Raw genomic sequence first — 25,212 nt, 5'->3', positions numbered from 1 at the left:
GCTTACAAAATAGCTATTTATAAAACCCAAATTAATAATCCTGGGGTTGAAATATTAGACATACACATTTTATAGCAACCTGACAATGTGGACTTTAAAGTGTAACAATATTCTAGTATGTATTATCTATGCTTTCTTTACAGTTATGTGTGTAATTCCATCAGGAATAAGCATTTCTTCTACTCTTTATGACAAACTGGAGAAAAGGTTCTTTCTATTATCCCCACATCAGCTCCTGTGTTGTTCCATTTCATGACATTTTAAGAACTGTAGAATTTATTATATATTTCTATATATTCCTTTAATGTTTCTCCCTTTCTGAATTCAGAGAAATGTGTTTGACATTTGTGACTGTTTGATAAATGGTGCAAATTAGACTGTCTTTTACCTTTCACAAGTCTATTGTATGTGAATCTGTATAATTGTAAACTGAATCACAAAGTTCAACTTTTTAAATACCAGTTCAGCTAGTACTCTATTAGAGTGTTTCATTGTATGTCAGCCACACGATTCGTAGATAATGCAATGATTGTACATTCCGTAGAAAAGGCCAAGGCATAAGAAAAATGTAAATGGAAAGTCACATTGTTATATTAAAAGGAATTATAATTTGGAATTTTGATAGGAATTGAGCATTTAAGCTGCAGGTATCACAACACCCACATATACCTGTGAGAGTGACCTCAATATGATTTGACTGTGTTCAGTTCTCCATGTTCCAGAAAGACTTCCTCAGTAATTCTGAAACCTCCTTCAGTATTAGTGAGGATAAACTCTGTGCATAAGTTAGCTACTTTGGTAGCCTGGTCTCTGGACACTTTTTTAAGAGACTTCTTTAAAAAGAAAACTCTTTATACAACATTAATTCAATTAAAATGAATAATGCTTCTCAAAAGACTGCTGCAAACAACTAGATAACTGATCATGTTTCGAGCCTAAGAGCTGCACAACAAAAAAAAAAAATTAATTCATTAAAGAACTACAAAATGAAAAAAAATTCATAGAATAGTGTTGTCTTCATTATACACAGTCAGCCACAGCCAGATTTAGATAGATCAGGTGGGGTTCTCATTGATTCTCACTCTTTTGCATTTTAATGGTGTTGCTTACCCAAGAGAGCTTGGCAAAAGTATTATCAATCAATATTGCTTTACAAATGCAACCCTGAGGTCGCTGTACTACAGCCTTCAGCATGCTTTAACCAATGATAGCATGTTGATACAGCATATGCTGGGGTTTTATAGTCCAGCAAACAGTTAAGGAAAGTTGTGGGTAAGCAAATAGTCTTTGCAATCCGTTAAATACATATATTTTTGCACTGATCACTTCAGCAGTACCATGTCTGCTCTTCTTATGTTAGCTTATTTTAGACTACTGTAACTGGCTGCTGATGTTCTCCTTAACTCCCAAGACCAGCCATTACTATCTGCCTTAAACTCTTCTATTAGAATTCTCACACGCCCCTCTACTTTAAATTTTTTTACACTTAGAATAACCTACCAAATAATGAGAGGTTTTGAATTTTCGACTATGCATAAACCAAGTCTGAACTTGCTCAGGGAATACCTGGGAGCATGGAATAGGATGGCCATGGGCAGTTGTGCATGGATGCACTCCAAAACTGTGCTAGGGCAATAATTAGAGTCAGTGTATGGTGCCTAACACATTGGTAACTTCCAGTGACTTTAAATTTTGTTTAATAATAAAAAGTTCTCATAGTGCTTTCTTATATCCAAACCCACACCTATGGTCATTCTAGGTATTGCCACTTTGTCAACAGTATTTGGGTATTAAATGTTGTAGAACAAAGACCACCTAAGGTCACACATACACATTTGAGTATAATATTAATGGAACAAATAATCTTTAGATGAATTAATCAGTGGTTCTTTAATGAATGGCCTCCAGATTTTTTTTTTTTATTTTACAAAACCTAGAAATGCTTAACAGAAATTTCATTTTGCATGCTTTCACGTTGTATTTTGAAACATTTCAGATGTTTTTTCTTTGCCTGTCAAAGTCACTGAAAAAGGCAGAAGAAATATTCTGCTGCTGCCAATCACTTACAGAAAATGGAAATTTCTCAATCAGTAGGTGCAATTGCTCAACTTATATGCATAAAAAATATGTCAAAGTATTCTTTTTAAAGCAGACTCTACATGCTGAAAGAAATGGACCATGTATTGGTCTTTTTGTCTGCTTGGAGAGAGCATTCAATTGAAATAACGTATTTTTGAATGGCTTGCTTTTTCATATTTCCTTTGCAATACAAAAACATCAGTATTTATTTGCTGACATCTTAATTAGATGGCCAATTATATATAAACGTGATGGTCAGTGATTTTAGGATATTTTATTTGTGTGAAATTGTATTTAATATAATTTTGTTTCCGCAGTGATTTTCAGGGTGACATGGTCTAGTGCTCAAAGCGAGTTGCCCAACCTGAAATGTGTTTAAATCAGCATAATCATATAAAGTCTTACAGCTACTATAGCAGCCTTTTTTAGAACCACTTCCAGTTAAAAATTAGGAAGCTTTCAAAACCTGTTTATTAGGTTAGAATAATGATTGTGTTAACCTAGTGAAGAAGTCTGAAAGGTATGAAAGCATTACTCTGGAACCAAGAGCTGTTGCAACTTCCCAATATAATATTGAGATTTAAAGCATAAAGGGACTTGTAGTTTAGACTAAATCAAATCAATATTGTTCTGTAAAGCTTTTTTTCCCAAGCTCTTTAGGTCCAGTTACTTGATGCAAGAATATTCACACTTGACTGTTCTATGTTCTAATGGATATCACCAGTTGGCTGGCCTGATGTATGTATAATTGTGCATGAGCAATGTAGAACCCTTACATTTTGCTAAAGCACAGCTTTATTTGCATTAATTGTGCCCAGTATCAGACTGGGGGTCCAAGGGCCCACCTTGCCTGCGGCCTTAGAGCCCCTGTACCATCTTCCAGGTCCAAAGTCTTCTCTCCCCTAGCCCCTCCCTCCCCCCATGTGCGTGCGTGCCTTTGTCCGTCACGTTGGGGACACGAACGAGTTCAGGGAGAGAGGTGAGGAGAAGGAGTCCAGGAAGGGGGTCTGGGCCAGTGGGGCCCACCAGGTTTTTTCCCGGCGTCCCGTTGGCCCAGTCTGACCTTGAGTGTGCCCTTGGCCCTGAAGAACAATTATTAAATTGTATCCTCTATAATAAAATATATGGATATTTGAAATCACCAAAGATGAATCAGACAACAGGCTGAGTAGATTTAAATAGGTATGAAACTTTGAGGTTACTTCCAATATTATTTATTCTAATATACAACCTTCAATGGATCATGTGACATAAGTGACATCTCTGGGGGAATATTCTATATATCTATATATATATAAATGACTAAAACTACTTATTGTCAACAGCTGATATTACCTGCACTCTTACGTTTGCAAACCCGTAAAATAGAATATAGAAATCAGAGGCATAGGTATACAAAATATTCTTGCACTGGGGTTGTTCATTGTCTTGTTTAACCTCATCCTTTCTCCCTTACTGTCTTTCTTTCATTCATAATTCTTTATTGTTATGTAGCTCTGTGGCTTTAGGTTAACAATTTTGCTCTTTTTGAAGTCTCCTTAACTTTCTGCCTCTATTTATAATCCAAGATTTGCTACCTTAGACAAAGGGGGATAAAGCATTCCCTCAGAGATCAGATATAGTTTTATTGTTTCAGACAAAGCTGTCTTATAGTACTAAGCTATTATCTGCAAAATGTTAATGTTTTAATGCTCTGCCAGCTAAGTTAGACCTTGTAATAAACAAAAACTAAATTCTCTATATAGAATTACATTCCTTTAGTTGCTCTGCTATATATATATATATATATATTATGTGTGACTGGTTGTTCATATGGCATTTTGATTAAGCAGTACAGACACGGAACATCTACAAAGCATTTGTCACTGTACAGAATGAAATTATTGGAATATGTTAATAAATGCTCAGGTTGATTAATCACATTTTTGTCAATGCTTGAAAACAAACAACATCTTGCAATACTTTGGAAGGAATGCAATATTTTTCTAAAGTGTTGTTATAAATGAAGAAAGTTTCCGAAACTCATTAATTCTGCTTTACAAACTGATTGTCCAGAGCCAGGTTGGTTTTGAGCAGCCTATTTCTTTTCGATTATAATTCTTTTCCTTTATAGACAAATGCATTCCTGCCATAATAGTGTTACAGTTGATGATATTTCCTAAATCCTGTTTATTACATTAAGCCTTAACTCTTATGACTTAAAAGAAAGAGGGCATAGCTTTGTTAAACTTATCTATTTGCATTTACTTTTTCATGGTATGCAGGTTTGCAAGTCAGATGTTGCTTAAAATTGCCATTGTTTTAGATGCAGTTTAGATGTAAATGTTATTTCTGTCATATAAATAATTCTGTATACATTACAGTACACCATCTCACAATTATCAGTGTCTTACAGCTATAGCTCTAAATACCTCTGTAGTTATCAGTGGGAAAATGAATGTGGCGCATCTGAAAGGCAGTAATGTTTTGGCTATAAATAGAGGATAACATAAAGACTGATAGAATTTATAATTCAGGCCAGCAGTTAGCAATTCCTTTTTCAGTAATAACTGTCCTGAAACATTTGGCTAAGGTGCGTGTGTGAAATGTTGTCTTTTCTGACAGGGAAAATGGATACCAGAGTGTAATCTATATCCTCCCAGCACAGAAAAACTTCTGTGAGCTGTACCTCAAAAAGTCAGAGACTGACAATATCATAAACCATGGACAGAAATGTATGATTTCTTAAAAAACCTATATTATTTACAGAGCATAGATAAATGTGGAATCCTGACACTGAAGACTGCACCAGAAAAGGGATTATTTTTCTGAAAGATAGCTAATATTAGGATACCTAAACCTAACTAAATTCTAAACCCCTTATTCGGTCTACAGTATCATTGCCCAAAAGCTACACGTATTTATCCATTTGAGACCTAAGGATTTTTGTACTAAATGGCTAAACAGTGAAAAATATAGGAGTATCTTTTCCAGCTTTACTGCTCCCACGCAACCAGGAGCAAAATTTGAGCCAGAGAAAGGCGTTTCAACACTGTCTACAACTAGTGAACACTTCCTCCTGTGTGCATTGATTTACACATCCTTTTATTATGTGTAATGAATTGGTGTATTGTCATCCACCTATTTGCATCATTCATAGCAGCAACATAAAAGAGAAACCTTGAAGCTACTCCCTAAGCAGTTGGAAAGTCTACATTGCACGTTTCATATTACACATATTTAGCTTAGTTTCTGTTAGCTTTTCTCCTTAGCTCTCTCAGCTGTACATCCTCACTTTTTTGGTTCATCCTTCCTGAACAGAGACCTCACTCACAGCCCTTCCCTTTTTGTTTTGCAGATGACGACTCATCAGTCTCCACACCTGTACTCATTTTCTAGGCTTAGTGAACACAGGCCCTATTATTTTCCACATTTACTTTGTCTCATAGAGCATTCTGGTAGAGCTATACAATCCCAACTGTTGTGCCACAAATCCTACTGTGTTCAAGTGGGCTTGTTCACCTTGAACCACCTTGTTCCACTGGTATTTTTGTCTTTATCTTGGATTTTCCAAGTGTACAGATGAAGCCACTTGGATTTGTGAGTTAAATGCGTCATGACTCAGGGGTAATTGAAGAAACTGTGTTATCTTAAGTCATCTTAACTCATTTAATGCATTTAACCTTTTCATTAGCATACCAAAGCTCCATTGTTCACAATGGTGAATGCTTTAATTAGATGGGTTGTTGTGACACAGTTTTCTGTGTTAAATGAGATAAATGGGATATCTGTGTTTAGTTATTCTGTGTCAAACAGACAAACCAAAGTGGCTGCATCTGTATATGGCATAATCTGTAATTATTTATAATAGTGACCCAACTGATATTTTGGATATTAAAGGGGCCTCTTGATAGCTAGAGACCCCCACTCTACAGTGTAGTTTTTACAGGAGAGGTAAGTTTTCAAAAATATAACTGGCCATTCCTCACTATTTATAGCCTGTGACAATCCCACATCAGAGGTATCTATTTTTTTACCAGGGGAAGATTAATATGTTTTACATAAAGTGACTTTCAACACCTGAATTGCTTTTGAAGCTTCTGGATTTGTGCAGCACTGTTTACTGAAATAAGGTCTAGTGTAGAGAATGCTGTTTCTCTTTAGCCAAGACATACTGAATAAAATCACCTGCCAGAGATTATTTGGCATGCATCACATTTTGCATCATTTTAGTTTGCAAACAGTTTTGCAATAAAAAAAAAGAGAGATCGATCGGGTTTTGGAAAATTGATCAGTAATTCTTTGCAGGAATTTGTTTACTTCCTTGTTTTGCACAGCAGTTAACTTCTTAGCTACTTTCACTTCGTATTCCATTCACTCAAAGATGGCTTAACTACATAAGGACATTCTCACTCCTTCCAATGTTAAAGTAGATTCACATGGTATGTTTGCTTCCCTGTATTGGAAATCTTATAGTTTACCACTTTCTCAATTACTTCATATAGTACCAGCATTCTACAATGTGTGATAACACTCTCCTTGAGGTTTAAATAGTTAAAGAGCTTTGTGTACCTGTTACTAGTGTTCTATCTACCTGTCTGCCTGCCTGTCTGTCTATCTATCTATCTATCTACCATTACCATGCATGTTACTTCACATTGAGATGTGTATATATACACATATACATTACATGTAATTGTAACTGTGCAAGTAACACATTGGCAGGTTTAATTGATAACTTTTCTAAACAATGCAGAATTTAAAATTGAGAAGTTATTTATTTAATGAGCAATTATCTATCAGTATTCCAACATCATTTACTTGCAAGGATTTACTATACATCAGTACTGGTGAATATTTGACTGCACTATGTACAACAATATTGAAGGGACAGTATAGGTGTTTGACAGTTATTAATCTTACAAAAGGCATAGAAATGAATGAAGATTAAAATAATACATACATGGTCTGCATAATTGTGTTCCATCCCTCTTATATTGGTGGTTCTATTTAGGTGTTTAAATGGAATTATTAGTTATCATAAGTGCAAAAGAAAAGAAGACTACAGATATACTGTACATACTGTATACAGTACCATTTTATACAGGCTGCAGAATATTTAATTGGTTAAACACTAGTAAAGTGAGCTTATGTGTAATTTATACACTTTCTAAAACTCATTTTAATTTAGAAGAATTTTACTGGAAAGTTATGTGCCTTTGAAGAGCCGGTGATGTGTCATAACAAAATTGGCATGTTTCAAAGCAAAGGCCGTGTATTCTTGACAGTGACGAGAAGCTGAAACCTCTGAGAAAATTCTCAGCTGTCACTCAGTGACCCATTATCACAATGGTTCTATTGGCCTTAGTCATATTCTTGTTCCACATATTCAGACATGCAAGCTCTCTTGAGATTCTGAATGCCAACAGGAATGGAAAAGACAACAGCAAGTGACAGTGTATCTATCAGACACAAGTACTTCACATTATAGCAATATCTATTCATTCCAGACCTGCAGCTGCAAATCTGATTGTTGTTGCCTTTCACTGAACCTCAAAACATACCATGGAATATTAATTATACCAGAATTAACAGTGTACTATTTGGTACCTATATATTTACACTACCAAATGCCTATAGTCCTTGCTAAGTGAGTTGTCACTATTGTCAGTTGTGAATCAACCCTATGAACTATTTGAAATGTTTAACTTGTTTTTAGTCATTGTGAATAAAAGTGCAAAATCTTCTGAATGGACACAATTGTTTCTAATTATGGAATCATCCAAATATGTGCATACACGTGCAATGAACATTTATTTTTTTCTGGCTATATCTGCAAAAAGTTAAACTTTTAATATATCATACTTTATTTAGTTTACCATAACATTTTTTCTTTTCTTTTAATTGGCATGCTTATTTCTCAACATTATTGTTATAGATATCAGTTTTGCATTGAAACCCTGATTTGTATTGTATATATATGTAACCCTTTCTTGGTTATATAGCATAAATCCAGCTACTCCAGCACATCATAAGTCTCTCTTTCATTTGAACATATATGGGTGGCGAAGGTTCTCCGGGTCTCTGGAATGAAGCAATTTCTAGTACTACTGAGAGGCTGATATATATTGTCCACTACTCTGCATCATATATAGAATGGAAACTGAAAATTCCCATTTTAGTTTCACTTTCAGAAATGGAATTGTACTAATGGGCCAATAGCTAATTGTACAATAATTGTCTTTAGTTGCAAAATATAGTAACAGTTCAAAAGCTAAAACATCAATGTATGTTGCTCTGGTATTCATGGTGCATTTGTAAATATTTAAGTGTTAGTGGATTCAGTAAATTCATATGGCCTCTCATTTGAGTTAAAGGTTTACCCTGTCCATTTTAAAGCAAATATTTAAAGTGGCTAACGCTTTTGCTTTTGGTCAACGGTCTACAGTTTGAAGATTTTGTTTTCCCAGGTATTTCACATTACTGATTAGAAAGAAAATCTTTCTGACAGGCAGGAAAATGTTAATAAACTGATACATTTGGGTAAATTCATCTAAATATGTTTGACTGCTTTAAACAGTGGTATTAATTTTGGGCCCTAATATCTATTTGAATCTGCTGTAGATCACAAGCAGAAATTAGGAAAACTCTATAAATTGGTCCATTGTAGAAAATAAATGTATTTTCTTATCTTCATCTTATTTAGCTTAGTAAAGCTATGTTAAGCCTACCACCCAGCCACTTGCATGCAACTAATCAGCTGCTTGTATCGGAATAACTGAGAAAACGGCTTGGGAGAGGGGATATCTTAGAACTATAGAGGAAGCCAACCCTGTAGTCTGGGACCCCCTTTTTTGAAGGGGGTGGGGTCTGTTTTTTCTATAGTTATGCCACTACCAGGTGTAAAAACAACACTATATATTAGTTAGAGTGGGACAACCTTAGGATTGTATGTTCTGTATTTTTTTCTATCTTTGGACAAGTTTTAAATAAGTACTGCATATACTGCATTGAAGAGTCACTGCTCTGCCACTGTTTTGGGTGTCTGGTAGTGTATACAAAGGTCTATCCTCAGGGAGATAAAGGTCCAACTACCAGGATATTAATAATTATTGAGACAGTTAAATCCAGAAAGAGGTTTTCCAAAAGATTCCCTTGTTGATTAATGATAGGTCCACAGCTGAAGAGAGACATTCGCTTCTGTAAACCAGATGCCACCCTCAAAACTGTGTCCAATAGTACAAAAAAAGAGCTTCTGATAGATGAGCCCATCTGATGAATCCTTGCAATGTCATTTTTGACATTTTTGTAGGGGATCAGAGAAATCCTTTCCCTGTTTTTCTGTCTGTGACATCATCCAGCCTGGTTATAGACTGGAGAGCCATCCGATTGGCTGGGCGACCCAGTGCATTCTTGGGAGCCATTTGTACAGGGTCTCCAACAAAGCTTAAAAGGGGCTGTATGCTGCAACATCCAGCCAGAACTAGTTTGTGAGACTTTCTAGTGTAGAGAAGCTGCTGCTCCTGTTCCCTGCCAAACTACTAGAGACTCAGGAGGTGAAAGGTGCCACTGGTGAGATTGATGCTGCTGCAGAGCTGCCTATAATCTCCAGCGTGACTGCCTCTGAGAGCACCACAGTGAGTGAGCCACCCATGGGAGGATACTGGCAAGGATACAATCAAATGAACATGTCTTGTCCATTTACCTGCTACGTGGGAGCCGGCTGCTATGTTCCAAAGGGAGAGGTACTTTTGGGAAAGGTAGTTCTACCTGGGGTATAAGAGCTCTGGGGAAGGGACATTACATTTGAACTGAACTGTATGGTTAGTAACCCATTGGGATTTTGATTATAAAAATTACTGTTTTGGAGGAACAGCCAGGTACCTCATAGTGAGATAGGTAGGTCCCACATCTCCCCAGTGCAGGAGTGCATTGTGTAATAGATTGCCCAAGTTCTTTCACTACTGTTCTATATAAAGTTTATATCTGTTTCATTTGCAAACTGTGTGTTTTATTTTTCCTAGTGGACCCCCCCTGAGGTGTGCTACTCAGTGTTCCATAGGTGGAGGCATTGTAAATTCCAGTTCCCAGTACTTTTCATATGCAAAAGGGACTGAGGGCCCCTGGATTGCCAAGGGTTGATTGCTATTTAAAGAGACAGTAACCAAATGAGGGTTCTATGCTGCATCAAAACATTTCAGAAAATACTAGTGAAACTTATTCCAACTGCAGACTGTATTTGTGAAAAGTAAGTACAACCTATACTGAGTATTTTTTTTATTGAAGGCTTTTAAAACTCAAATATATGCTTATTTATTGAAAAATCCTGAATACAAAACACTTGATTGAATAAAAATGTTAAAAGAAGCTCAAATGCAGTGAATTCATGTTCTACTCATCTCAAACAATCTGAAAACTCAAGTGAAAACATTGCTTACATTTTGCCTATGACATATCCATTTAACTTTACATTAACTCACCAGATTTTTCATGCTGAATTTTTACATTCTACACTCCATTTTACATTCTAAAATTTCAATTTTTAAAACTCTACTTAGTTTTAGCACAAAAAAATAAACCTCAAATAAAGGTAAAAATGTCAACATTGATAAGTCAGCCCCTAAGTCTTAATTAAGAGGAAAGTTAATGAGGGAGCCTGTATGGGCGGAAGAAGGCATGACTGGGAGGCAGGGGGAGAGAAGAAGGAAAAGGTGGGGGGAGTTAATGAGTCAAGGGGGCAGTCTGTAGGGTTTAGGGATAAAAGAAAAGTGCGGGAGGAAGCACTTCCTTTTCCTACCTTAGAACCAGCACGCAGGGAGGATCCGTCTCAGCCAGGATGGATGTCCGCAGCGTGGATGACATGTTGAGGCAGCTGAGGGCTGAAGCGGAGAACAGGGGCAGTGGCTGGCTGCAACAACAGATGTCGCGTGTTCTCCCCCAGCAGGCTTCTGCGCCCAGTCCCAAGAGATCCAGGAGATCCCGCCCGCCTAGCAGACTGAGCCCGTCCACATCCCCCAGGCACCGGGTCAGTCGCAGCGCTGGGAGGCGGCGAACGGAGGATCCAGAATGCGCTGTCACAGGAACCGAGCGCACGCAGGGACTGCGTGCGGCTCCATTGCGCAAACACTCTGCACGGCAGGTAGCGGCGGGCGGTTCAGGCAGCACAGCACAGAACCGGCTCGGACGGGGGACACCTCCAGGGGAACCCGCAGGGGCTGCCCCTCAGTACAGGACCAGGCAGCACTCCAGATCGGCGGCAGACCAGGGAGGCAGTGCCGATGGCCTAGAGGCAGGCAGATCAGAGCCACGGGACTCAGTTAACAGGCTGCCCACCAGGCGTGGGAGGGCCTTACCAAGGAGCAGCTCCAGCAGGCTTCCTAGGCAACTGCCTGGTACCCAGGTGGGTAGCCAGGCTTCGGGTCCGGATGAGGGGGATGACGTTTCCCTAACAACAGATGTCGCGTGTTCTCCCCCAGCAGGCTTCTGCGCCCAGTCCCAAGAGATCCAGGAGATCCCGCCCGCCTAGCAGACTGAGCCCGTCCACATCCCCCAGGCACCGGGTCAGTCGCAGCGCTGGGAGGCGGCGAACGGAGGATCCAGAATGCGCTGTCACAGGAACCGAGCGCACGCAGGGACTGCGTGCGGCTCCATTGCGCAAACACTCTGCACGGCAGGTAGCGGCGGGCGGTTCAGGCAGCACAGCACAGAACCGGCTCGGACGGGGGACACCTCCAGGGGAACCCGCAGGGGCTGCCCCTCAGTACAGGACCAGGCAGCACTCCAGATCGGCGGCAGACCAGGGAGGCAGTGCCGATGGCCTAGAGGCAGGCAGATCAGAGCCACGGGACTCAGTTAACAGGCTGCCCACCAGGCGTGGGAGGGCCTTACCAAGGAGCAGCTCCAGCAGGCTTCCTAGGCAACTGCCTGGTACCCAGGTGGGTAGCCAGGCTTCGGGTCCGGATGAGGGGGATGACGTTTCCCTAACAGCCAGTGGGGGAAGCTTCCATTCGGATTCTGCAGAGGAAGGCCCCAGTCACAGCACTACACAGGTGGATCGGGCTGGAGAAGAGGCCAGGGATACAGTTGCCCCAGCTGTCCAGGACACCCCCCTGGAGCAGCAAGGCGGTGAGTGCAGGGGTAATTTATTTCAAACAAGGGCGGAGAGTACTGGTGAGTCAGGGGTGGCGGCTGACCAGGGACACATACAGGGGGCTGACATGGCACGGCTTGCACAGTTGTTTGGAGAGTTGAAAGAGCTGTGGGACAAGTTCAGTACTACAGGTAGTCCAGTGGGCGGGGCCAGTGGGGGTTCCCCGGCTCCGGCGTGGCTACAGCCTACGGTCGGATCAAGTACCTCTGTAGGGGCGGGGACTCATGTGACCATCAACCCCAGTGGCAGTCTACCGGTGGTGTCTGCCCCACCCACGTTGCCGGCAGCACCTACTGATAAGGCGGGGGGGCCTGGGGAAACGGTTATTGCAGCGGTGCAGGAGGTTTCGGATTTCGCAAAATGTGCCACATATGTTTGTTTTGAAGGCCCCCTCGGCGCACATATAAAAGCTGAAGTTAAAGAAAAAATGTGGAAAGGGGAGTATGTCAAGATATTTTCTTTGCTTCCACTTGAACGGTTCAATTTGGACAGGCTTGATAGGAAGGAGGAGAAAAAGAAAGAAGAGGAAGAAAAGCGACGTTACCGGTTGATTCCACGCACTTTTAGTAACTGGTTACAAGCTTTTGTTATATTTGCAAGTGTGATAGGGGAGAAGGCCCCATTGAGTTGCCCGGGATTGTTTTGCTATTTAGACAGCATCTTTGAAGCCCATAGGATTTATGGGGGAAATGCGTGGTTGAGGTATGATGAACAGTTTAGACAAAAGAAAGCGGTGCGCCTTTCCATTCAATGGGACAATAGGGATGTTGGATTGTGGTTAAAACTCATGTGCCCCAATAGGCCTAACAGCAATCCCTTTCCAGGGGGTGCTGGGGGAATGGGTACCTCCCCCCCCCTCAGCGGGTGTTAGAAAGGGGTATTGTTTTCAATTTATTGAGGGGAGTTGCAAGTGGTCCACGAATTGCAGATTCCGACACGAATGCTCGGGCTGTGGGGGCCAGCACCCAGTCGCTAAATGCTTTAAAAAAGTAGAGGCAGCTTTCGCTCACAAGAGTCTTCTGGAAAAGGGGACAACACCGGTGAACGTGGTCGCGATGCAACCTTTTCTAAGGCTGTATAAGAATAGACGATCGGCTGAACTTTTAGATCGAGGTTTTTCAGACGGGTTCCGCATCCCTGCACAGGGTGAAGGCCCCCTTGTTACAACCCGAAATTTAAAGTCCGCTTACACCTACCCCCAGGTGGTGCGAACAAAGCTCGCTAAAGAAGTTCAGCTGGGAAGGGTGGCGGGCCCGTTCGGTGAGCCGCCAATCAGTAATTTGAGAATTTCCCCTTTAGGTGTCATCCCAAAAAAGGAACCGGGAAAATTTCGCATGATTCACCATCTCTCCTTCCCTGCTGGTGAGTCGGTGAACGACAAAATTGACAAGGATTTGTGTTCGGTTACCTATACCTCTTTTGATAAGGCGGTTGAGTTGGTAAGGGAGGCGGGGCAAGGAGCCCTGATGGCAAAAACGGACATAGAATCCGCTTTTAGATTGCTGCCAGTCCATCCCGACTCTTTCCATCTCTTAGGTTGCTGCTGGGAAGGAAAAATTTACGTGGACAAATGCCTCCCCGTGGGCTGTTCCATCTCGTGCGCATATTTTGAAGAATTTAGCACGTTTTTGGAATGGGTGATAAGGGAAAGAGCCAGGTCACCGGCTGTCATCCATTACTTGGACGACTTCTTATTCGTGGGTCCATCGGAGTCCCCCCAATGTGCTTTCCTTTTGCAAACCATGATACATGTAGCTGAGTCTTTCGGGGTCCCCCTGGCACCTGATAAGACGGAGGGCCCACGAACCACTATCAAATTTTTAGGAATAGAAATTGACACAGTTGAAATGGTTTGTCGGTTGCCGCGAGACAAACTGGATGACTTACGGCAGGGTATAAAGGTGGCGCGGTCTACAAGGAAGTTGAGACTTCAGAACGTACAATCGTTACTGGGGAAGCTTAACTTTGCTAGTCGAATCCTGCCAATGGGGAGAGTTTTTTCCCGGAGATTGGCGATGGCGACAACAGGTGTCCGGTGTCCGCACCATTTTGTGCGCTTGAGCAGAGCTGTAAAAGATGACTTGGAAGTGTGGGAGTCTTTCCTAGGCACTTACAATGGCAGGTCATGTTGGCAAAAAGCGGCAGCAAGTAATGGACAGTTAGAGCTGTATACTGATTCAGCCGGAGCCAATGGGTATTGGGCTTTCTTTGGGGGACGTTGGAGCGCAGGGTCTTGGCCGGATGATTGACGGACGGTCTCACTAAGAACTTAGCTTTTCTGGAACTATTCCCAATTGTAGTGGCGATGGTGTTGTGGGGAGACATGTTGGCAGACAGGCAAGTTATTTTTTGGTCAGACAATATGGCAGTGGTTCAGGCAATTAACAACATATCAGCGTCCTCCGAACCAGTATTGCGGTTACTGCGGTTTTTGATTTTGGGTTGCCTCAAACGTAATATGTGGGTGAGGGCAAGACATGTGCCTGGCATTGAGAATGAAATTGCGGACGCTCTTTCTCGTTCACAGTGGGAGCGGTTCAGACTTTTGGCACCAGAGGCGGCTTCCACGGGAGAGGTTTGTCCAGAACAATTGTGGGCACTGGGTTCCGGAACATGGCGAGGTTGGTGAGGCAATCATTGGCTCCGGGTACGTGGGCAAAATACTGTGCTGTGTGGGAGGAGTGGACACGTTTTCAGGACAGGTATGTGACGGGAGCCGGTCCTGACGGCAGTGACTGAGCGGCATTTGCATGGGTGGAGCACTTGTGTGAGCGTGGCTGCTCGGCAGCGTTGTTGTCTGGAAAATTAGCGGGGGTTTCCTTTGGCCTTAGGATGAATGGGTGGAGAGATTGGACGAAAGAGGGATATATTCGACAAGTGGTGAAGGGCTTGAAAAAGAACGATAGCGGATTGGCGCAGAGGAAGCCCATTTCTTTTGCGAAATTACAGGAATTGGTTTCTAAGTTAGGAGAGATTTGTTCTGGGAGTTACGAGGTCACACTATTCCGCGCTGCTTTCATTCTGTCCTTTTACGGGGCTTTCCAGGTGGGCGAACTCGTGTCCAAAAATAAAAGGGAACCGGGAGGCTTATTGATGTCTGATTGTAGAGTGGAGGGAGGACTTTTGGTGTTGAAATTGCGAAGGTCCAAGACGGACCAATCAGGAAAGGGACAGGTTATTCGGTTGGGACGAGCAGCGGGCACCAGCTGCTGCCCGATGGCAATATACCAACAGTATTTGGAAGTTCGTCCGAACTTTCCGGGCCTCCTTTTAATTCACCAGGATGGTACGTTTTTGACACGGTTTCAATTCCAGGCTGTTTTACAAAAATGTGTACTGAGTTTAGGTTGGGGACCCGAGGGTTTTAAACCGCATTCATTCCGCATAGGGGCGGCCACGGAGGCTGCTTCTTTGGGGTTGCCTGCGGAGACCATCATGGGCATCGGGAGGTGGAGGTCGGGGAGATACAAACTGTATGTCCGCCCCCAGTTATAACTTTATTTGTTTCGGTCACAGGTCCAGTATCGATTTGGATTGCGGGTCATTCTTATGTTCACTGGGCCGCCCTGCATGCTGATACCCGCGGTTACAAGAGACAATTGGGATTAGACCATCACAAGGCGACGGTGAGATGGTTGGGGTTTAGAGGTTTACGTTGGGGTGGGTTGTTACCTCTGCTGTCTCGATATGCGGATGTGGACGGCCCCCCTCACATTTTGGTCTTGCACGCGGGGGGGAATGACCTTAGCTCAGTTCCCATGCGGTTACTGATACGGGACATTAAATGTGATTGGTGGCGATTGATGAGACGCTTCCCTGAGTCATTGCTTGTGTGGTCTGACATAGTGGACAGATTTACCTGGCGAGGGGCTCGCTCCAATGACGCCGTTAGCAATGCCAGGGTAAAAGTGAACAGGGAGGTTGGGAAGTTTGCGGTCAGGACAGGTGGTTTAGCTCTGAGGCATCTTGAATTGGAAGACAAGGAGGTGGGAATTTACAGACGCGATGGTGTCCATTTGAATGAGATTGGCTTGGACATATTTAATATGTCTTTGCAGGACGGGCTCGAAAGGGCCTTGGCAGTTTTGGGGAGCAAGGGACACTAAGGAGTCAGTTCCCCTTGCCGTGGCGGTGGTCCTGGGAAAATAAGGAGTTAAAAAGAATAACTATGAGGGGTTCCGGACAGTAGGAGGAACACTATATATAAATATTTAAATAGCCAACTCGGGCATGGGGTCCCATGGTGGCATAAAAATTGATTGTACCATCGAGTCGGCGTATTGCGGCTGATGAAAAAACTAAATTCAGGAAGGGTGCAGATGTACGGAGGTGCAATGCACAGAATGCTAATCCCAGGACCATCTGCCCAAGGCAATCACAATAGGGGCAGAATAAATAAGTTAACAAAATATGTTACGGAATGTTATGTATACTAAAAAATGTCAAGCAATTTCGATAAACAGTTGTTTTTTATTACAGTTTATTGGTGGTGTAAAATTGGTTTGAGTTTGAAAAAGTAATAAAGAAGCTGCGGCCATCATTATCCAATAAATTGGTGTCGTCTGTTTTATTGGGGAGGTTTGTAACAGATGGGTCGCAACAAAAGGTAGTGAAACTACAATGGTAAGTATGGTCTTGGGCACCCCTCTCCACTCCAGGCCTTTAACTTTCAAGTAAGGAAAGAAGGTAGGCTTACATATACAGTACACTATGGTGCTTTTCTCATAGCTTTTATTTTGTAGCATTTGTGTGTAACAAAAGCCACCTTGAAGGATATGAGTGCAGAAGGTTGCAATGCAGGCAATGGTGCATTAAATATTTAAGTGGCAACTGTTTACTGTATATCATTCAGCATTTTACCTTACTGAACTGGATATTCTTCATAATTGGATTTAAAATAAAGTGAATTCAAGAAAGGAGATAGTAAAGAACTGAGCTGCAGTTAATAGGCATACAGTATAAATTATTAATGGAGTGTTCTGAATATTTTTAACCAAAATCAAAGATGTTAAAATGAATTCCAACCAAAATCATAGATGTTAAAATTAATTTAATGTTTAAAGAATGTTATCTCCGCATCAAAGTGCAGACTAGAAATTACATACCAACTTGTAAAATGCTGTTAGACAATGGATGACCTGTAAGACATTAATTGTCTTATGTTTATCACTGAAGGGTTGTAAATTTATAAAATTCTCCATCATAACAGATTTATACTGTTTTCTTTACACTACATGATAGAAACTAGTATATTGTTTTAGTTCAGATAACTCATAAAGCTGAAAAGGAAAGTCATAAAGTTAGAAGTACAGATAAAATAGTCATTCAGAGGCCATTTGTACTGCCTTATAAAAACAAAACTCAGTTCGGATATGGCAAATTAAAAAGGGCCTCTCACCCCATCACCAAGTCTGCTCCAATAGATCAGACTATATTTGTGGTAGTGGTTACACTTGGGAGGCTCAAAATTCCCATATGATACACAGCTGCTGTAATTAATTGGACTTCTTTAGAAAATAAGCATTGCTATATTTCTTAGAAGTTGTATATTCATGGTGCATTTCTCTTTTATAAATGTGTTGGTATCGTTATTGGAGCTGGCTGATTTGTGACCGGAAGTTCATATTAGCAATATCATTCCCTCCCACATAATTTTTCAGAGACACCTACCTGATACAGCCAATATAGGCACAGCTCTATTACTGAACATATACTGTACATACACTTCCCTGCCACCAGTGACATTATTAAGCCTACATTTCTAATCAACAAGGACACACAGACATGCCAGCACATACATTAATATGATTAAAGGTGGCTATACATGCACCAATATTATCGTACAAAATTAATTTTCATATGATATTCAGTGCACTTACGGTGGGAGACGAGCCAACTGATATCAGTAGAAGGCTTGGATAAGAGTCGGCTTGTCAATTGGTCTAGGTGGAAAATTTTGATCGGGTGCCTTTGAAGACACCCGAACATCGGCCTCTGTTTAGTGCTGAATCATCAGATATGGGATAATAGAATTCTATTGCTTCTAACTGTATGTCTGACAAGTCAGCTCTACACATATGTATTGAAACATACTATCTTTCTTGGAAAGATCTTTTCCCGGAAAGTAATTGAAACGTCTATGGCCACCTTAAGGCTAATATCACACATAGTGGATTTTGGTCTGCAGACAAACATAGGTTGAGCATTTGCTCTTACACTACTTGACGTGTTCTTGATGTACCTGCACCTAGATACGATGCGTTTGCCTTAGAGATACAATGTGTTGGACTTGGTGGAAGCCAATGTTCCCTCTAACCTGGGCGCTTGTGCATGCCAACACAAGTTTTAAGGCCAAGGCACACAAAATATTGGGGTATGCACAAAGAATTTTGTGTGAAAATACAAAATGTTGTATTTATTCTGACCTGAGCACACAGCATTTAAAAATGCACACACATGTTTAAACTGTGCAAACAAAATCATTCTTTTGCACACATAGCTGAGAAGTAATTAGATGAAACATTGGTTCACGCACATGTAGCAGATTTCAGAGCTTAAACTCAGTGGGTTTAAAGTTGTCTGTATTTTTCTGTGTATGCCTGCACCACTGCTTCTACATTGTTTCTATAGTTAAATCTCCAGGGCAGAGAATAGAAAGGGACCAACAGGTGCTGCAGTTATATTTATCAATTGTTTTCAGATCATTTCATATTTGAATCCTAACGGTGGGCCTAAACCGTATTTAGCCCCAAAGACAAGTAATTTCTTATTTCCACCATAGACCCATAAAAGCATGAACTGTAACTGAAATGCCATAGCCATTGGCTTTCATAGTGTCCCCTCTTCTACATCTTATGGGGTTGTTTTGGTCAGATTTTTTGTTAATAGAATAAACTTGGAAGATAATGTACTGGCAAAACTTCAGATCCATGGTTTAGACTGTATTAATTTCCATTTATCAATAAGTTTTAAATATTACATGCAACATTATGCACCATTTTATAGTTAAATTATTTTGATATAAAATAAAATGGCTATTTACATTTAAAGGAAATGTTCAGTGTAAAAATAAAAACTAGGTAAATAGGTAGGCTGTGCAAAATAAAAAATTTTCTTAGTTGCTTAGTTAGCCAAAAAAGTAACCAAAAAGGCTGGAGTGACTAGATGTCTAACATAATAGCCAGAACACTACTTCCTCCTGCTTTGCTGCTCTCTTGGTTTCCACTGATCAGTTACCAGGCAGTCAGTGGACTCCAGTCCTTAAGAGGGATATAAATGAGCTTTAGAGAGTGCCGAGGCAATTAAATTGGTTAGAGAGATGGAAGAATTATGCGGGTAGATCAAGCTCCCTGTCACCATCTTCCGTCGCTTCATATTGTCTTCAGGTCTCTTCGCTGACATGTGGGAGCATGCACAGTTGGGCCATGTCAGGAATCGGCTTCAACTGCACATGTGCAAGTTGGTGTTGAGACCTAAAGACAATATGAAGTGGTGGGGCAATGACAGGAAGTTTAGTGGGGATTTTGGTATGGGGGGGTTTAGTTCTCCTTTAAGGTATGGAGATCCAAATTTCAGAAAGACCACTTATCTGGAAAACACCAGGTCCCAAGAATTCTAAACACTGGACCCATACCTGTATTTTTCTCTAAATTGAAGGTCTGTATGTAGAGGTTTCATCTAACTTCTAATCATCTGCCGTTAGAATAGGAAATGCTTTGAAACTTTACAAAGATGAGGCAAAGGAGTTTGCCTATATTCAAATTAATTTTCTGACTGAAGCAAATGAGAAGCAGGTTGCTCAGCTCTGTCTCATAGGGTTGCAGGCTGCTGTGTCTGTGAACTTGTACCATAAACGAAAATGTATCATTTATTTTTCACTGGGCCTGATGTTGACTAAAGAAAGATTTAGTTGCCCTGTGGCTAAACTGAATTGCCTGGGAAAGAATATATATCCCAATAAAGGAACCAACTGCAGAGATTGTTACAAAGAAGTGTAACATAAAAGATGTTTGTCAGCTACGCAGTCAAAAAAATATAACACAACCTCCTTGCACAGATGCACAGTGAAAACATTTCACCAACTTTGGATTTCATCCAGTCCCTGAATTGTTCCTTTATAATATATGTTTTCAGTGAAAGAGACATATGTTAATTAATACAATTCTGACTGCATTGACTAAAAACTTCATGCTAAAAGAAGTATTTTCCCATTGAGGGTGGATTTTTGTTTAATCGCTAATTACAGAAGACGCAGTGTGTAGCAATTACAATTTAAGTAGCCGGTGGCAAAATTCATATTTGGTTATAAATTAAGCCTATATGGTAAAAAAAAAAAAAAAAGTTTGTTTAAAGCCATTCTCAGTTTTAAATCAGCAATATATAACAAACTGCACTCTGTAAGGGTTTTAAAAAAAAGAGCATTTGGTCTTCAAAGGCAATGACATGTTGCACTATATGCACAGTTTCGTTTTGGCACAGAAAACAGCAACCACTCCAAATACACAGCATGCCATTTTTTAATTTACACTTAGGTTTCCACTTGAAGACACAAGCCAAAACAAACTATTCCTCCATAAAAAGCGCAATGGGAGTAGTGGCCTCCCAACATTAATAATTATCAAGAAAAAAATGTAATCCCCTATCCTTCTCTCTCTCTCTCTCTGGTCCGTTCATTTAGAAAATGGCTCCTTTCCCCATTCATTTGCATAATTCACAGATGTCAATTTGCTGGCCCACGGTGTCCCTCTAAATTATAGCCTTTTGTTTTCTTTAAAAAATCTATCCCCCTTCATAGCTGTAATTAGAGCTACTGTTGGATTAAAATTGTTAGGTGATGACTAGTAATCATCAGCTATAAATGATACAAGAATGTTAATTATACCCTAAAGCTTTAATTGCTTTTTCTTTGTAATTTTTTTGGACCATTCGGAGTTTTTTGCCTGCTTTTGTAGATGCTGATCTGTGTATTTAAACAACTTTTAACACCATTTTCATTTGAATATTTGAATAAATGTTTGTCATTAATGGCTGAGAAGGAACCTAATGCAAAATTGCAGAATCAGTAACATTTACATAAAGAATTCTATTCTAAAAGACTCCATTTTCTTTTTAACCACTATATTAACTGTTTGTCAGCTGTATTAAACATTGGGTTTAATTAAAAGAGATTTGCTTTGGATTTCTGATTTGTCTTTGGGACAAATCCAAAATCTCAATGTTATGTGACTTACCAGGGACATACAAGTAAGAATGCAATTTTGTTCACTTAAGGTGGCCATACACGGGCCGATAAAAGCTGCCGACAGACCAAGTCGGCAGCTTATTGGCCCGTGTATGGGGGCCCCCGACGGGCTTCCCCGATCGAGATCTGGCCGAAAGTCGGCCAGATCTCGATCGGATGGGGTTAAAAATCCCGTCGGATCGCGGCCGCATCTGTTCGTTGATGCGGTCCCGCGATCCGACCGCCCGTTTGGCGAACGCTAGGATCCGATCGTTGGGCCCTAGGGCCCACGATCGGATCAGCCCGATATTGCCCACCTCAAGGTGGGCATATCGGAGGGAGATCCGCTCGTTTGGCGACATCGCCAAACGAGCGGATCTATCCGTGTATGGCCACCTTTAGACTGCTATTTTGACCATGTTTTCAATATTAAATTTAACTGGAATGCGTGGTAGTTCAGGCTTTTTTTTTTGAAAACATTATTTCTGTAATTTGGAAGACCATGAATAATATTGACAGAAACATATTCAAATGTAAAAAAAAATCAATATACAGTAGTTGTTTTTATATGGGCTTGTATTAGCTTGTTACAGTACAAGCTGCTGTATTGCAGCAGATCAACCACAAATTAGCTGTTGTTGATTTAACCAGTGTATAGAAACTGCCATTGTCTGGATTTACTGAATAACTGGTCCTATATTGTTGTCTCCTAAACCACATAAGGCTATGGACACACATACGTTTAACTGACATCTGTGTTTTCGCCGCAGTCCGCACTGTTATTTTTAAAAATGCCGACCCCGTATTTATGCAAAAACCGTGGCGCGAACCGCCGTAGTTAAACGTATGTGTGTCCATAACCTTAGGGTAGGGCTGAGTACATTTTTTACCTTTATTAGAGTATAGTGCAACCATAGTTTCCGGTGTTCCCCTTTTGTTCCGACTCGGTATTCCCGTTTTTCCTCGGTTAGAGATTCACAATATCAAAAGTCAGTGCTAAAAAAGCTCGGGAAAATAAGAATGCAGCAAACATTTTTTACCTACTACAGGTTTGGAGCAAAATGTTTAATTTTGCGAGTGCTGCAAATTTTTGTGAATCTGTGCTAGAATTTCATAAGATGTTTTGGGAACATTTTAATTGGACTTTTCTGATAAACAATTATTCTCTGCGAAATTGTAATAAAGGTGAATAAAGATGTCGATACAATTTTACATGATGAGAGCGCGTTCTCTTCATTTAAATTTATTTGTAGACTTTATCTGCTTTGGACCAGCATATTAAGGAGGCAGCACCCCATGTGGAACACTTGTTGGAGCTAGCAGACCATTTGCACTTGAGTATCGAACTATTTGTATTTAATCTTTGGAGTATCTGGACTTTTTGTTTTCTTTCTCCCCCCCAGGACTTTGTTATTTATGTGCATTATTTGGTTTGACACACAACTGCTCTAAACCAGTTAGAGACCCTTTTTTCTTATATACCTTCTAATATACTATTTGTCCAGAAGAAATCAGAAGTAGGCATCACAAGTGTGAACAGATATCTGCATACAAATATTACAGCAAAATCTCAAAGGCAATGTGAGAATGCAAATACATTGTACATGAATACACAAAAAGGGGGATTGTGGGAGCACTCCAAGGCAAAGTAAAATATTTAAATACAATCGAAGTGCAACTTACCTTGCCAAATTATCTACATGCATAAAAGAGTGAGGGGATTGATCAATGCACTTGCCCTGGTCCCCTGTAATTTAGTATTACAGAGGGTTTTAGTTACAAAGTTATGATCATAAAATTGACAAACCACCATACCATGCCAAGGTAAACCCAATATGGTGATCCAAACCAGGATATGTGCATTAATCTATCCCCTCTTTTTTGTGTACATTGCACATGAGCATCATTACCACAGTCGTTTGTCAGGGAATGGTAGAATGAATACATCATCAAAAAAGAAAAACCCATCAACATCAAAAACAGTGAAAAAAAGGCATATAATTGCATCAATATGGGAACACAAATGACCCTTAAGAAAAGATAGAACATCTTGTCTCTAACTGTGTCAACACAGTAATTCTGAAGATAAATACAACATTAAGGCCTCTTTTGTGTGATTAATGTGATGGTAACCCTCTGATTGTTTTACCATGTGCCTTTGCAGATTTGCAGCTATGCTAATGTAACCCTTTCTTGGCCCAAAATACCTTTACAAGCTAGTGGTGGCAAAACATCGGTTACACTGGACTCTTTTTCCAGCTGGGCCCTCACTAAGTGAAGGAGGCAGACAGAGGGTGTTGTGCAACTGCACCTCTCTACTTCAGTTATGAAGTAGATATGATGAGGTTCTTGAACATGAAACAAAAGGTTTATTGTTAAACACAACAGGGTTTTACTCACAGAAGTAGAGCTATGTCGGCAAATACAATCAAAGCAAACCCTTGCACCACTGTGGATTCTTCGTAGGTTTACATTTAACCTTTAGGTTGCCATCTAGTGATTCTGATCCCTTCCTATGTAAATGTTTAGGGAGTAAATACTAAACCTGAATTCCCTCAGTACCGTTGTCCCTTCATTGCCTAAAATCCTTAGGTGAAGCACAAAACTGCCCTTGCTATGTCTCACTCATGTTCCGCGAACATACTATGCAAAAGCTAGTCCTGAAATCTGACTAAACCTCACTTAAGGGGTCCGTGTTCCCTGACTCTTTCTAAAAGAATTGCCTCTAAGGCAGAACCATCAGAAGTTGGAGGCCAATAAGGAAGAACCCATTCCTTCCCAATTGCTACAGCAAAGCCAAGTGGCCACTTAGGCAACTTAGATACAAGTACCAGGACTTAGCAGCAAAGAGAATAGCACTTGTAGGGGAATTAAATCAATAGGGACTGTTAACCTTATCGGTGCCTGTACAAATGAAAAAAGGGCCACTGACAATCCCCAGGTAAATACAAAGCTCACCAAATTCCACAGGTGAAGGACATTTTTCCTTAAGCATAAAGACCAGCTATAGAACATATACGTTATTGAAATAAACCCACTGCATAACCATTCAGTATTATAGAGAGGGTAATATTAATTTCTGTTAAGGTTAGCTAGACATTTATTTCCAATGCCCTTCTTAAAATAATATAATGCACATACACTTAGGAAATAATATTCATGCCTTGAAGGCAAGTTTTATGCACAAAATTAGTCCAGTAAGCAGCATCAGCATGCAGTAATATTACTTTTGATCTATTTATTATGTTTTCCCCAGTTACCGCAGTGAGTAAAAAAAAAAGGCAGCAGTCATGCACGTTGGTTTATTACCAAAACATAAAGAGCAGAGGTAACTACCATTAAATGTCTGTGTCATTTACAAACGTAACAAAAGCTAATTTCACATAGGATTTAACACTTTACCAAGTGTTATGAAATTAATTTATTAATCTCTATTATATTTTTAGAACGTTGCTTTGCCTAAAGTATGACTTACCTGTCTCTACTCAAAATTTCAAAAGCAATCATTATTTTAATGGGTTTATGGTATAATGATGGGTTTATTTTAGTAGGCATGTGAAAATGTTTGGATTTTATTTATGGTTGATTGTATTAGCAAATGATGCATGCATATATTACTTAATATCATGACATATCTACACAAACACCCAGAGTAACGGTTGGCAAAAAGATTTTGCACCTATTAAACACAGCACCTTGTCTTAATGTAATACATAAGCCCTAGCTAGCTCTAGCTGTTCCTGCATATATTAGTATATAGTCATTAAATGGCAATGATCAAAAC

General features: G+C 40.4%; 1 long non-coding RNA gene across 1 annotated transcript in view; it reads left to right on the top strand.

The window, feature by feature from the left end:
- The window catches only part of LOC108706746, a 136,625-nt gene extending 135,603 nt beyond the window's left edge, over positions 1-1,022 (top strand). Inside the window, exon 5 of the long non-coding RNA XR_001934138.2 lies at positions 144-1,022. This is a non-coding gene — a long non-coding RNA (uncharacterized LOC108706746). The remainder of the gene's footprint in view (positions 1-143) is intronic.
- The last annotated feature ends 24,190 nt before the right edge of the window (positions 1,023-25,212 follow it).

Source organism: Xenopus laevis, chromosome 1S (genome assembly GCF_017654675.1).
Source record: "Xenopus laevis strain J_2021 chromosome 1S, Xenopus_laevis_v10.1, whole genome shotgun sequence".
NCBI classification, from domain to species: Eukaryota; Metazoa; Chordata; class Amphibia; order Anura; family Pipidae; genus Xenopus; species Xenopus laevis.
The sequence above is the reverse complement of the archived record's forward strand: the minus strand, read 5'-3'. Positions and strand labels throughout refer to the sequence as shown.